Source organism: Peromyscus californicus, unplaced genomic scaffold, assembly GCF_007827085.1.
Source record: "Peromyscus californicus insignis strain IS unplaced genomic scaffold, ASM782708v3 Scaffold_7__1_contigs__length_154581171, whole genome shotgun sequence".
NCBI lineage: Eukaryota > Metazoa > Chordata > Mammalia > Rodentia > Cricetidae > Peromyscus > Peromyscus californicus.
This window is the reverse complement of record NW_026294595.1, coordinates 35,845,955-35,857,179: the sequence shown is the minus strand read 5'-3', so window position 1 is coordinate 35,857,179 and position 11,225 is coordinate 35,845,955. Positions and strand designations below refer to the sequence as shown.

At 47.2% G+C, this 11,225-nt stretch overlaps 1 protein-coding gene and 1 long non-coding RNA gene across 3 annotated transcripts in view; one reads left to right on the top strand and one right to left on the bottom strand.

Moving 5' to 3' along the window:
• Window positions 1-1,377: 1,377 nt before the first annotated feature.
• LOC128101676 (uncharacterized) lies at window positions 1,378-5,124 on the bottom strand. Its single transcript, XR_008215163.1, has 2 exons — window positions 4,562-5,124; window positions 1,378-3,939 (listed from the first exon to the last, which is right to left on the bottom strand). It is a non-coding gene; the product is annotated as an uncharacterized LOC128101676 (long non-coding RNA).
• Window positions 5,125-5,167: 43 nt separating this feature from the next.
• The window catches only part of Acvr1 (activin A receptor type 1), a 123,026-nt gene continuing 116,968 nt past the window's right edge, over window positions 5,168-11,225 (top strand). The window contains exon 1 of one of the 2 annotated variants that reach the window (XM_052724249.1): window positions 5,168-5,299. The gene's annotated coding sequence lies outside the window, so the exon portion shown is untranslated. Of the gene's footprint in view, window positions 5,300-5,835; window positions 5,859-11,225 lie in introns of those variants that run through there. The other variant, XM_052724250.1, reaches the window with a different exon arrangement.

Here is an 11,225-nt window from a genome sequence, read left to right as displayed (position 1 = left end):
AATAATTTCATTCTGTTTCCCCCTTATTTGATTATTCTTTGAACATTTTTGGGAAAAGTTTTACATGGTCAATTCAAATCAATTATCATTTATTCTGTTTTCTATTTAGAAAGTAATTTTCTTTCTAAAAATAAGAATTTATTTACTCCTCTTTCAATTAATTCATGATTTAAAACAATTTAACTCTTATCTTGGTGGTGCTATGCATCTATAGTAAAAGTGACTGGGAAGCCGGGCGGTGGTGGCGCACGCCTTTAATCCCAGCACTCGGGAGGCAGAGCCAGGCGGATCTCTGTGAGTTCGAGGCCAGCCTGGTCTCCAAAGCGAGTTCCAGGAAAGGCGCAAAGCTACACAGAGAAACCCTGTCTCGAAAAACCAAAAAAAAAAAAAAAAAAGTGACTGGGAAAAAGGCTGAGGTGGTGGGTCCCTTGAGCTCTGAAGTTCTAGACCAACCTCCCCCCAACACACACACACACACACACACACACACACACACACACACACACACACTGTCTATATATTCCTTGTATAAATAGTTCAGAACTGATGTGAGCGGACATTAACAGAATTTTTCCAAAGTGCCTCAACATGGTTTCATAAACAATCTTTCCCCCAAGACTTTGCAACACTTTTTACCACAGTTGGCCTCAAGTTATACACAGGTGTGTCAGGAGGGACTGACTATATCAATGTCCAGTTTGAACAATGGACAGCCTCTGGATGTCTTGTGTGGTACCCACACTTCACTGAGTACAGTAGCTGGCCAATAAATTCTCATATGAAATAAACAAGTAATAAGTCACAGGTATACCTGGAAAATTTAAACAAGCAAACAAACAGACAAAAAAACAAACCAATGTTGTAGCTAGAGTTTTCCTGCCAGGCCCACAGTCAGGACAAATCTCTCTCACCTGCCAGTCCCACAGCCATTCAGACCCAACCAAGTAAACACAGAGACTTATATTGGTTACAAATTGTATGGCCGTGGCAGGCTTCTTGCTAACTGTTCTTATAGCTTAAACTAATCCATTTCTATAAATCTATACCTTGCCACCTGGCTCGTGGCTTACCAGCATCTTCACATGCTGCTTGTCCTGGTGGCGGCTGGCAGTGTCTCTCTGACACTTCCCAGAATTCTCTTTCTTGTCCCGCCTATACTTCCTGCCTGGCCACCGGTCAATCAGTGATTTATTTATTGACCAATCAGCAACACACTTGACATACAGACCATCCCATAGCACAATGTTCTTGACTATTTTCACTGTTTCCATTTGGGAAGAAAGGTGCTAAGTCTGCCATTTTTAGTGGTCATTTTACCTTGAGTTTCTCTTCTCTCTCCCACTATTATGATGAAGTAATTTCCATCCTTAGATCATAGTATTAGTTTTGTGGTTTTTTTTTTTTTTGGTCACTACATTAAGACTAAATTTCATATCTCAAGGCCTTTTAGTTCATCATTCTCCAAAAATAGTTATGATGAACTGGGTCAGTTTTTCCTCACACTTGAAAGATGTACAGACACCTTTAAAAGGCAAGAAAATGCCTATGGACTGCCAATTATACTATTTTTATTAAGATGTCACAGCCATTAGAGGTACATAACAAAATGGCTGTGACGCAGAATATGCAGGATACTAATTAATTTTTAATATGACTTTCTTTTCAAACATTGTACTTACAGCAAAGACACAGATATCCTGGATTAGAACTTGGGGTTGGGGCAGAAGAGCAAATGCCCTTATTCATGTCTGACAACAGAAGCTAGAGACTCATTTCACTGTAAACCACACAGAACCCTCAACCCTCTTTCTCTAGGCCGTGTGAATGCTCACCCAGAGATCCCAGTGCTCAACTTAAGTGGGAATAGTTACTAGCCTGGATATCAGCTAATCTGCATATATTTGTGACCATCATGTGCCTATGGAACCAAAGGAAACCTGGGCAAATTATAAACCCACTTAAAACACTTAAAATCACTTTCTTTAATGATAACATTTTGTTGAGCAGAAATGTCTATTCCCATCACAAACATCATACCATTGCCTAAAAGGAGGAAGTGTTTTTTGTTTGCTTTTCTTTTTAGCTGTCTTTCAGGACTTAATATACCCACCACTGATTGAACAGACTATCAGAATCTGTCCATTGCTTCAACCATTAGCCTTTATTTTTCTTCTAGAATCTTTTAGAAGTTGAGCTGCAGCACACTATCAGGATCTTTCCCAACACTCCCAGTCCCAGAGCATGTTGCCAATACTATTTGAGAGAATTTGTTTTGGGAAGTTGGTAAGCCTAACAACACTGATGTCTGCTTGATGCATTTAAATAAAACATGTTCTTTTATCCCATCATAAAATGTAAACTCTGGAACCAACAGAAAATGGCTTCAAGACACAAACGATTCAATTCAGATATCTAAATATTTTAAATGAAAAAAATTAAAAACATTACAATTTCTGGCATGTATTCCTAACAACTCCGGGTGTAGAAAGGATGTGGTTATTATTTGTCGGATTAAAAGCTTAACTATAAAAGTGAAGCTGTCTGCAAAATCTTATGGAATAAATCCCCCACATTTTACAGAAAAATAGCATACAGGACTCTTAGGTTGCTTAAGACCCTATTTCCTAATAGTTCTTGAAATCTGTTGACTTTTAGAAATGAACATGTTGATCTGGGCGTAAAGGAGGAGGATATGCAGAAAACAGAGGAGATGCCAATTCACAATGCAGCAGGCAGTTAATTAAGAGGAGTCAGGCTCCCTGAAACATATGACTGAGATTGGAGAAGCTTAGACTGACAGAAGATGTATTTCCTCCAAGTTACTTTAAGGGTGTGATTTTTTTTTTCCACCAGGGTTAAATCAGTGGGTTGGCTTCTGGGGTGGAGGTAGTGATTCTCAACAGGACAATTTTGTACTCCAGAGACATCTGGTTGTCACTATTGTGATGGGAGAGTTGTCCTATGGAATCTAGTGAGTAGCAGTCAAGGATACTGCTAAATATATTTCAACATGCAGAATGGCAAATCAATTATCCAGCTCAAAGTACCAATAGTGCCAAAGTTGAGAAATCCTGGAATAAGGTTTCTAAGCCAGAGGTCTGCACCCTATGTGCACAGGACTTGTGTGAAAAGCTGTATCCCAGTCTGTCCTCTTATTTTACACATATGCATGCACACACAAAGCACAGTACAAGGCCACAGGTACTACACGGAGTCCTCCCAAATAGCCTCTTAGAACATCAGGTAGTCACAGGAGAGCTGTCCGAAGGTTCTGCACTGAGCTAGCCACAGTAAGAACACATAGGACAGTAGCTATCCAAAGTAGGTCAAGCCTCCTCAATTCACCTATCTACCTTTTGGCAAGCCTTTATTAAACATTGACACAGATAACCCCACCAGGCATGACGATATATATGGCAAACACAATCAAACCTGGTGCCTGACCTCATGGAGGGGACTGTAAACATTTGGAGGGCTGTAAGCATACAACAGCTTGAAGAGGAAGCTGCACCACAGCCTCGCAAGACGGCCTGCCATTTTCCCCTCTTAGGTTAAACGTGTGTCCAAGGTCAAAAACAGTGAGCAGCAAAGGCTGATACTTCAGTAAGTGTCACCAAGGGCTCTGTTGTATGGTTTCATTGAGCAGGGGTACGGTTTGGTACTATCGCCTTGATCTGACCTGGAGTTTCCTCTACTGATCTCCACCAAATATAACTACAAGGCCCTTCCAATGAACATCCAAACACAAAAGAACCACCAAGCTTCTTGTCTTTTTGCTTATACAACACCTGGAGGCTATTTTCTAGCTGCTCCTTGTACATATGCCTGTGTGGCTAGCTCCACTGCAAACTCCTGCAGAGGCCAGATCTTCCATCTCCTTTGCAACCTTGTGCAGTGCTGCAGCCAGCGACCCAGAAAATGCCCTCTGCATGAAGGGACCTGTAGGGATAAAAAATACTTTATGGGTTTCCCATTTATTGGTGTCACGATTTTACTTTGCTGTGTGATAGGATTGTACATTATAAGCTTCTAAAGGGCAGAGAAAACGGCTTGGTGCTTCCACACACTAAGCGGGCACCATGCAAAATTTGATCCTTGCATGCCTTTTTTTTTTTTGATGCTCCGGATAATATTAGCACACTGGGGTGTTTTTGTGTATCTAAGGACCGAGGTTGTCAGCCTCTCTGCGGCGGGGAATGTTCCTTCCTTCCTACTGTAAGCTCCCATGGCGCCTAGGACAGGGCGGGTGGGATTATTGCAGAAGCCCCCTTCCCCCTCCGACTTGCTTATTTTTATTACCAAGGAAGCAGACTGCGAAAATGGCAAACGCTTGCATAACCCCAGACCCTGCGAGGAAATGAGCAGAGTGGAAAGGGAAGGGGATCAGCAGGCAGGACAGCAGCGATGGCCTGGCCAAGGCGGAGCATTGAACATCCACCCCTCTGCCAGACGCGCAGGGTTGGAGATGAGTGCAGGAGCCCCCGCAGTCCCCGGCCAGGCTGCCTGCCGCTCGCCCGCCCCGCGCCCCGGGAGCTGTCCAGACGGCCCCGCCCGCGCCTACCTGGCCGCTCCCCGCGCCGCGCCGCGCTCCTCCCCCCGCGTCCCGCCAGCCCAGCTCGTAGCCGCCCTCAGCCCGGGCGGCCCGAGGGGTCGGGGGGTCGGGGCGGCGAGCGGGCGCGGCTAGGCTGGCGGGCTCCCCGGGGCCGGGCGCCTGCAGGGGGCGCGAGGAGCGCCCCGCCCCGCCGCCGGCCCTCTCCCTCCCGGCTCCCTGGATCCGCGCCGGGAGGAAATGATGTGTTGCTGCCTGGTTAATCACAGCTCCAGACACTCATTGGCCGAGCGCTCCGCAGCCACTTCCTCCTCCTCCTCCTCCCGCTCCTCCCGCTCCAGCTCCCGGTCGCCGCCGCCGCCGCCGCCGCCCCCAAGCGCTGGGGGAACTTTGCCGCCGCCGGCTCCCCGCCGCCCCCGGCCGAGCCCCGCGTCGCCGCAAGTTTCCTCCGCCCTCCTCCCCGCCCTCCGCCTCCCGCCCCGCGCCAGTCGTCTTCCCGGCTCCAGCCCGGTGCCTGCCGCCAGCCTGCGCCCCGGCTCCGTGGCCGCCTGCCTCCCGCCCCGTGCCGCGCCGCGCTGCGCTCCGCCGCCGCCGGGGCCACCCGCCCGCCCGCGGCCCGCGGAGTTCCGGGCTCCTCGCCGGCTGCAGCGCCCCGCCCCGCCCCGCGCCTCCCGCGCCGCCCTGCAGCGCCCCGCCGCCTCGCGTTCTCCGCCTCCCCGGGTTCAGCACCCGGCCGCCGCTGGACCAGAGGTGAGGACAGGTCGCCGGCCGCGCCGCCGGAACCGGGAGAACCGAAGGAGGAGGGAACCTAGCCGGAGGCGAAGCCGGGATCGGGGGTGGAGGGTGGGCGTCTCGGTGCCTCCCCCTCGCTTTCATTCTTTCTCCGGCAAGCTGCGTGCCCTCTCGACAGGGGGAAGCCGCGGCGGAACGAAACTGTCTTGCTTAGGGCCTCGGCTGCGGGTGGGATCCGGGGAGGGCAGAGGCTTGGAGCTGGGGGGCTCGGGTGTGCGTAGGGTGAACTCCTGCAGGGTGTGCTCCTCGGACTTATAAATCGATCTGGCCTCCCGGCCCCGGGCTCACCTTCCAAGCTGAGCTTGGCAGACTAAAGAGATTGGCGAGTCACCCCCACCCTCAAAATATCCATCCCTTCCAAGAGGAATTTTCTGCTGGAGAGACAGCCAATAAACTCTGTTCAACTCCCTCCCTCCCTCTGTCCTTCCTAGCTGCAGTTTCAAAAAGCTTCAAAGCCAGGAATGTGGGATTCATCTTCCGATCCCCAGAAGGCAGATGTGGTTACAGATGTTGCACGGTACTTTGCCAAGTTTAAAACCCTTCCTTCAACACTAACCAAAACAGCGAGGCTAGAACCTTGGGCGCTCTGGGGGAGAATTGTGGGCCTCTGGGGCCACTGCATGCATGAACTTCCGTCTGGTTCAGAGACTGGCTTGGCTCTGTCCAGTTTGTGCCAGATACATCTCCCAGCCTTGCCTACCTCCCTTTACCCCTGAAGTTCTGAACAACCTTAGGATGGCAGAAGAGCCGTGGAGGAAGCTACTTGGGGGTGTGTGTGGGGGAACCCATCCATTTTGTAGCAGAAGAAAAGAGTTGGTAAAAAGTTGTCATTAATTTGGTGTTTGGAGAGAGGCAGACTGTAATGCAGTGGATTTGTTCCCTTTATTGGCTTTTCTTCTTTGCGGTTTTTGTGAATGGTGTGAGATGATGGGAAACGTCTCTGGTCCCATACATGTTTAATGAAATTGCATATATATGTATTTATGTTTGCATAGGTATATAATTTTTGGGGAAAAAAATCCCCAAATGGAGACATAACCCAGTGATTTTAAAGAAACCTGTTCCTGAGAGGCAGACTGCTCTGACAGCCCAAGGAAGGCGGTGGTAAAAAATAGACACCACCTCCCTTTTCCCCAAAAAATTCTTCCTGGAAAGGTGGTGTTAAAGAAACTTCAGAGATGGGCTGATCCAAGTGGCGGGCCTTAAATGGAAACACTATAGTATGTCCTGGCACTAGTCACTGGAGGTGGGTTGCTGGCCAGGGGCCCAGGCTTGGGCAGGCGGCAGACACTAGACTTGTGCTGACCTCAGACACTGCCTTTCCACGCAGCTCTACAGTTGGCACACTGCTTAAGTATGAAACCCAGGCCTCACCCATGTCACTCATGGAGACAGTGCGGTCACAAGGTTATTTTAAGTCTGGATAGGATCTGGATTACCATCCTACGATCACATCCCTTGTTTTGTGATTTGGTTACTTTTGTTTTCTGTCCTGGGGTTGATGGATGGAGGTGTTCTGAGGCTGAGCTGTGTGTGAGCCTTGGGTTGCTGTCATTTTGTAATGGGTCGTAGCATCTCTGCTGCCGTGGTATATGTGAACCCTCAAAGGTGATGAGTGATGGTGAGATAAACCCTGGCTAGACGGCAGAGATCAAGGACCGGCATGGGCATGCACCGCCTTTGTGTTCTCTCTGCAACTGTGTTGCTGAGTTTTGCTTGAAACAGAGAGTGGTTTTAGATCAAACTTGAGTGAGATAATAGTCTTAACAACTTTTGCACGTTGGACTAGAGTGATCACTTGAATCTGAATAAATTTCTTGTAATTGCTAAGTAATTACGGAGAATATTAAGGATGCGGAGTTAAAATGCCATATTCAGGAATGTAATGCGTTTCAGGAGTGAGGAACTTAATTTGATTAATAGCATTGTAATGAGTGCCCTCCCCTCCAAACTGGTAATTTACCAAGTTTTCTTCCTGTACTCATGCAACGGGGAACGGGTGACAGTGACTGAATTGGTAAATAGAGGATCTCTTACTCAAACTTCTTGTCTTCCCAAGGTTGGACTGTGGACTTGGTCATGATAGGCTTCTAGGTATTCCTTAAGGTTGGATGGAGTACTCAGCAGAGCCGAGGCAGTGACAGGACCGAAATGGATTTGAAAAATGATCTTACTCTCCAAGGTCACAAAGTAAAGAAGGAATCAATGCTGGGACCTGATCGCTCCTCTGTGGCTCGCTTGGCTCCTTGGCTCCTTGTATCGTGATTCATTTGCGTGTGATCAAATCTCATGTCCAGCTCATTAGGAATTGTGGAGAAGAAAAGCCTCCGTGGGGGCCAAACCCTTTGATGTGTTCAGGTAGTGATAGGATGATTGGATGTACTGAGTATGAGCCACGCAGCATGCCCGCCTCCTCGTGAACACGTTGCACGCTTTAACACGTGCTCTTCTCCGGTAGGAAACTGAGACTCAGCAGATTAAGGCTGTGGAGTTAGTATTTGACTTAGGCTTCAGAACACAGGTCTCAGGCTGTTGTTGCCAGTGATCGCCTCCAAACTTGTTTGCAGTAGCTCAGTCTCACTTACCTTTAATTATTGCATGCTGTGCTTCTTCTGTTATTTATTTTTATTTTATGTTTATGGGTGTTTGACCTGCATGTATGTCTGTATACCTCATGCAGTGTCTGTGCAGGCCAGAAGAGGGTGTTGAATCCCCTGGAACTGGAGTTATAGACTCTTGCTAGCTGCCATGTAGATGCTGGGAATTGAACCTGGGTCCTCTGGAAGATCAGCCTGTGCTCTTAACCTCTAAGCCATCTCTCCAGCCCCTTTTAATATTTTTCTTAAAAGAAAAAAATCCAGTGATTTAAAAACACCATCTTTTAAGAATCAGCATCTTATTGGTTAAAAAACAAGGCTATCATGAAGATAGAATCTTATTTATACCTAACCCTCAAGTGCAGGATAGTTACTATCTGGTATGTGTGTGCTGCAGGGACCTGGGGTAAGGACGAAGAAGGTCACACTATTGGTGACATTCAGATTTTTTGATTAGGTATTGAGGTCATGGGTGCTGATTTTAGTTTTACACTTTATAAGCTACATACGTGATACAGTTTTTTTTTTCTATGAAATGATGAAGAAAATTAAACATAGTAATTAGCATAATGATTACTTGGGGGGATATTTCACTGCACTTTGCTGACTGTAGCCCATAACTTGCTGCCTTGCATGAAGGAGACACCTTTACTATTGGCTTGGTTGACCAAACCATGGATAATCACTTTAAAGCTGATGCACTGAGTATGGCTGAGATATTGCCCCTTCTCTGTTTTCTGCTCCTCACACCCTCATTCCCCATCTCATGAGTGCAGGGACAGCTTGGGCTTTGCTGGGGTTTCTCCTGAGAGGCATGGCTGTTCGGCAGCTGGCACCCTTCAGTGTCACCTTGTTTTGTATATCTAGTCGCCGGGATGGGGCATAGGGTGCAGTCACAAAGCATTTACGCGCTTTTGTGTTTTTAATGCGGCGGTGAAGTGACCACTCAGGACTGGAGGTGCTTTTAAGTTAGAGCAGTGCCTGGGTAAAGTGTTAACAACGTTAAGCTGGGAAGGCTGGGAAGCGAAGCCATCCGAGATTTTAATTGGAATCCACAGTCTCCTGTGTTGTTTTCCCAAGCAAGTTTTGGGCACTGTGTCTTTATTCCTGGAAATGAGGATTTGAAATTAGGTTTCCTGGTACAGAATGCCTTCTTTGATCTTTTGGAATGAAGACTTGGTGTTTTTTTCCCTCCCTCTCCCTGTTCTAGCTCAGAAGATCCAAAGTGAAGATTGACCTCTTTTTTAAAAAAGCCATTGGTGATAGACTGCATGTGCTTGTCCTGCTAGTTTATGAATCAGAAACCCCGGGGACTGGAGAGATGGCTCAGCAATTAAGAGCACTAACTGCTCTTCCAGAGGACCTGGGTTCAATTCCCAGCATCCACATGGCAGCTCACAACTGTCTGTAACTCTAGTTCCAGGGGACCCAACACCCATGGCAAAACACCGATACACACACACACACACACACACACACACACACACACACACACACACACACACACACACAAAGAGTCAGAAGCCCCAAACTAGGATTTATCTGTTGCAAAGGACAGTATAATTGAAGACTCTGTTGGAAATGGCTTCCTGGAATTGGTTCGGTTGGTGCACCCTGGCTTTTAGTTGAGATGGAAGGTGGTTTTGCGCCCCCCTCAAACTAACTAATAAGAGACCCACCAGGAAAAAAAGAAAAAGGGAGGCAGCGGATGTAGCCTAGTGGTTCAAGCCCCTGCTTGAACTAGGGGTAGGGGCAGGGAGAAGAAAACAGCTTCCCTGATAAAAATGAGCACATCTACCCTCCCCTAATACTCACAACCACTCTCCCAGGCAGGGGTGGGAATCTGAGCTTGTTTGTGAGTATCTTCTCCGATCCTGAGAGCTTTGTTTGCCAAAGTTTCCACGGCTTCATTGTTTGACTTTGGGGTTTTCGGTCTCAGACCAACATTCCACTTTGCCCATTAGGGGTTGCTTCACTGTTTACTCTGGGTGTTTGGCCTTTATTTCAGTGACTGGGAAAGTCATTTCAGATTTCTCTTTTTCTAAGTTCTGTGGCGATACATGTAGTAGCTGAAGGTTATTTGGGGGCATGGGGTGAAGTCAGCGGCCATAGCACCGATGTCCTGATGGGTCTCAGAGGCCAGCTCTCCACCCACTCTAAGGCCCGACCTTGACTGATCTGGCCCTCTCTCACTTTTCCCTTTCTTTGGGGAAAGCCAGACCCCCTCAGGGGTCAGAGAAATCTCATTGCAAGGGAGAATGGGTCTGCTTTGCTCAGCCCTATCATCTTCTACCATTGTATCAGCTCCACTCCTCCTCTTGAGCCTCGATTCATCTCTTCAAGATATAGAGCTGACAGACAGTCATTCATCTTTCCTTTTATTCTTTCCATGTGGTTCATTTCCTTTCACTGACTTCAAACCTTTTCAGTTGTCTCACTGGCTGCTCTGAAGGCAAGAACTGTGTCTTACTTATCTTTTGCGTACCTTGTATATCTAACCCAGTACTAGACCATAAAACTAACACTTTTTTTTGGATAAATTTTAAAGAATTATTTTAGTTTTACTTATGTATTTGTGAGTTTGTGTGTATGGCTGTGTGTATGTGCACATGAGTGCAGGTGCCTTCAAAGTCCAGAAGAGGGCATCAGATCCTCTGGAGCTGGATTACAGATGGTTGTGGGCTGTCTAATGTGGATGCTGGGAACCAACCTTGGGTCTTGTATAAGAGCACTATGTGCTTTTAACTGCTGAGTCTCTCTCTAGCAACAGTGATTTTTTTTTTTTTTAATTCTGAGAGAATGAATGGTTGACTGCATGTTATGGATGTAAAGGGACTCTGTCATTTAAGAAAAGGGGACAGCACAGAGAAGATAACAAACTTGATACCAGGTCCCTAAGCATGGATGGGAAACAGGTGGAAGACATACTAGAGGAAGAAACTGCGTTTGGTACCCCTGTTTTTATCTCTGTGCTGATAATTAAACCCAGTGCCTCACTTCTGATAATGTGCTCTATGGCCAATTCCCCCCTTTTTACACTTGGCTGCAGCTTGTACGTAGTTAATTCAGCAAATGTTTATTTATTTTTAATTTTTTTCTTTTTCTTTTTTTTTTTTTGTTTTTCGAGACAAGGTTTCTCTGTGTAGTTTTGGTGCCTGTCCTGGATCTCTCACTCTGTAGACCAGGCTGGCCTCAAACTCACAGAGATTTGCCTGGCTCTGCCTCCCGAGTGCTGGGATTAAAGTTGTGCGCCACCACCGCCTGGCAGGGAGACACTTTTATTTTGG